Below are 4,266 nucleotides of genomic sequence, written 5' to 3' on the forward strand. Positions count from 1 at the left end.
ATACTTCAAGTGCAAAATGATGATATAAAACCATGATAAAAATGCACTTTTAAGTACTAATCACCTATAGCCCGAGCACTGTTCAGTGTTTGGCCCATATCTAGAGTTCTAAAAGTCCAAATGACCTCTATTTTTTTTCTTGGAAATTTGAGACAATTTCCTAGAACTTTCATGTTTTCAAGTGGTACCAATTATGACGTTATCAATGACGTTTTGGGTAGAGAAGAGAAGATAAGGATTGTCACCAAGTCAAGAGTTGGCTACCCATTCATCAATTAGTCATCAAATCAATAGTTCTTAATTTTAGCCTATAAAAGAAGGCATTTACCATGCATTTAGGTATCTTGGTTTCCAAATCAAGATCATGCTTTTGCTTTCTCTATTTATATTTTTGTAATGCTTAAGTTTTGCTTTTATTAATATCAAGTTTATGCTTTTTAATTTGACACGACCAAAAGATTGATGTCTTCTCCCAAGTGCAAGAGTGTCGAAGTAATAAATAACCCGGCAAGACCGGGGTCAAACCACAGGGTGGTTAATTGTACAAATTATAAATAACAATAATACAACAACAATAACAATTACAATAACAACAACAACAACAACAATGATAATAATAATAATAACAATAATTATAATAATAATAAAGAAAGAGAAGAAGAAGAAGAAGATGAGAACTTGGAGATGAAATATTAATGTAAGGATTAAACAATGACAATAACAAATGTCAAGGTTAGAGATTCCACTAATGGTATGTCAAACAAGTATAGTATAAACTCTTATTATTCACTTGGAAACCACACATAATGGTATATCAAACAAGTATAGTATAAACTCTTATTATTGAATTGGAAACCACACACAAAGGAGGTTCCAATCAGATTATATATTGTTAACATGATTACATTAGTCATCTTATTCAATTAATGCTAATACTTGTAAATCTCGTCAAGCATTTATGATTATAACTTATGTTAACAACAAATCAAGTTCCTTTCATAGCTCAGGTGTCGGTTATACCATACAGTATGAACTATGAAAGTGCTAAGCATTTGTTGTACCAAGTGTTATACAACATAAATCAAGATTAGTCCTTTAACAAGCAAATTATCATTCATTGAATTCTAAAAGATCATTCAAACAAGTTGATTCATTTTCACTAGGAAAATTATCAAAGTAGGCTTTCAAACGATGTCCATTTTCCTTAAAAACATTGTCATTCATTGAATTCTCAATATCACAGGTCCCATAAGGATTGTTCCATCTTGATCTTATCTCTCTGGGGAATGAATAGAGTTGAGAATTATAAAACAAAACTTTTTGACCAGTGTCAACTTTTTGACAATTTTCTCAAGTTTTGCAGAATGCATGTGTGTCCTTGAACATGGTGGGCCAATAAAATCCATTTTGAAAGATTTTTATAGTTGCCTTTTTTGAGGAGAAATAACTTTCACATGCTTCAAAATGACAAAGTTTAATGACACTACTTACCTCATTGTCGGGAATGAATCTTTGAAATATTTGATCAGGGCAATATTTGAATAAGTTAGGGTCATCACAATAAAAGTTCTTCACTTCGTTCAAAAACTTTTCTTTGTCTTGGGTACTCCAATCAGCTGGCAAATCTTCTAAAGCAAGAAAATTGATATTTTTATCATACCAAGGCATTGGACTAAGAGAAAGTAAGGATTCGTTAGGAAAGTAATCATCGATTAATGTGATATTAGATGTCAAATTTGTTATCATTGTTGACAAAAGATTCACATCAATATTTTCGGTGCTTTTTTCATCCGTGATTTCTTCCTCAGAATAAATCATTTGCAAATCTTCAGATTCATCCAACTTATTTTTACTTAAAGTAAATTAAAGTTGATCATAAACTAATTAGTCAATATGATCTACTTCTTGTAAATCATTATCTTCTCCAGGTTGTTTGCAAATGTTGAAAATATTCATCTCCAATGTCATGTTTCCAAATGATAGCTTCATCAGTCCATTCCTACAATTAATCAATGCGTTAGAAGTTGCAAGAAACGGACATCCTAAAATAACAGGAAATGAATTACATGCTTCAACAGGTTCTGTGTCCAAGACAATAAAATCCACAGGATAAATGAATTTATAGACTTGTACTAACACAGCTTCAATTATTCCTCTAGGCACTTTTACAGATCTATCGGCAAGTAAAAGAGATATAGAGTTGGTTTTAACTCACCTAGATTGAGACTTTGAAAAACTGAATATGGAAGTAAATTCACACTAGCTCCAAGATCAAGTAAAGCTCTTTCAATTTTATGTTCTCCAATAAAGCAAGAAATTGTAGGACAACCAGGGTCTTTATATTTCAAAGCATTATTATTCTGAAGAATAGCACTTACTTGTTCAGCTAAAAAGGCTTTCTTTTTCACATTCAGTTTCCTCTTCACAGTGCATAGATCTTTCAAAAATTTAGCATAGGAAGGAATCTGTTTAATAGCATCCAGCAAAGGTATATTGATTCTTACCTGTTTGAAAGTTTCAAAAATTTTAGAGTTGTGATTGACTTTCCTTTGTTTGGTCATGGCATGAGGAAATGGAAGTGCTAGTGGGGAATCAGTCGTTTCTTTACAATTTTCAGATTCAACCCCTTCCTTACCCTCAGAGATTGACTCAACATCTTTCTCATAAGGTTCAATAGAGGGTTTTTCAATAACCTTACCACTACGAAGAGTAGTGACTGATTTCACTTGATCCATGTGTTGGCTTTCGGAATTACTTGCATTTGCATTGTATTGCCCCTTGGGATTTTGTTGTGGTTGAGATGGAAACTTACCTTTCTCTTGGAAACTGAGAGCAGATGTTAATTTTGCAAGAGTATCTTGAAAATCTGTCATGTTTTGAGCAAGCTGAGTATTGATTATCTCTTGCTTTTCAATGAATGCATGCAATGTTTCCTCAAGATTTCTTCTAGAAGGTGGAGCATAAGGAGATGCATATCCATGAGAATTTTAGAAATTGTGGTGTCCTTGAAACAGTGGTTGTGAAGTTTGTGCATTGTTGTTCTCACTCTTCCAACTGAAATTTGGGTGATTTCTCCAACCAGGGTTGTATGTTTGGGAGTATAGGTTGTGGTTGGCCCTTTGGAAACTATTTAAAGCATGAGCTTGTTCATGGAGACATTCCTTAAAAGAAGGCAAGGTTGGACAATCGTTGGTTGAGTGTTCATTTGTTTCACAAATTTGACACACAATGTTTTCAACAGATTTTAATTGACCACTCTTTTTCAATTCTAGTGCCTCGACTTTTCTAGCTAAAGATGCAAACTTGGCTTGAAGGTCATGATCTTCCCTAAGGTTGTACATATCTCCACTAGATGTATGAGGTTGAGTTTTACTCGGTGCCTCATAAGTACCCGCGGTGTCCTAATTTTGAGCATTTTCAGCTAACAAGTCTAAGTACTCCATTGCTTCATCAGGGTCTTTATCTTCAAAAGTTCCATTGCACATCAATTCAACCATTTGCCTATCTTTAGGTGTTAACCCTTCATAAAAATGTGAAACCAATCTCCATGTTTCAAAACCATGATGAGGGCAAGTACTAAACTAGTCTCGATACCTATCCCAACATTGGTAAAATGTTTCTCTTGGTTTTTGAGTGAAAGTGGTGATTTGTCTTTTGAAAGAGTTTGCTCTATGAGATGGGAAAAACTTCTTTAGAAACTGTTATTGTATTTCATCCCAAGCACGAATGGATCGTGGTCTCAAATTTTGGAGCCATGTTTTAACTTTATCTTTTAATGAAAAAGAAAAAAGCTTTAATCTGATGGTGTTCATGCTACAATTTAAATTATTATATGTGTTGTAGACCTCCTCAAATTCCCTTAAATGCAAGTATGGATTTTCCAATTCTAAGCCATGAAAAGAAGGTAAAAGTTGAATAATGCCTGGCTTAAAATTAAAATGAGATGCATTAGGAGGAAAAACTATGCATGATGGTGCATTTGTTCTTGTGGGATTCATTTGGTCTCTAAGTGTTCTAACACGGTTATTCTCATTATTCTCATTATTCTCATTATGAAGTGATTGATTATCTTCTTCGGCCATATTTTCTGAAAATGATGAGCATACCCTATAAAAGTCTACCATTTGATGTACGTGACCACACTCTCATGCACGTGTAGGAATAGAATAAAAGGAAGAAGAAAACAAAAGAAGAAGAAACAAGAGACAAGAAACAAAGTTATATACAAGAAAAGAGAAAAGAGAAAATAAAATAAATATTATAATT

Source organism: Populus euphratica, unplaced genomic scaffold (assembly GCF_000495115.2).
Source record: "Populus euphratica unplaced genomic scaffold, PopEup_1.0 scaffold55.1, whole genome shotgun sequence".
In the NCBI taxonomy this organism is placed as follows: Eukaryota; Viridiplantae; Streptophyta; class Magnoliopsida; order Malpighiales; family Salicaceae; genus Populus; species Populus euphratica.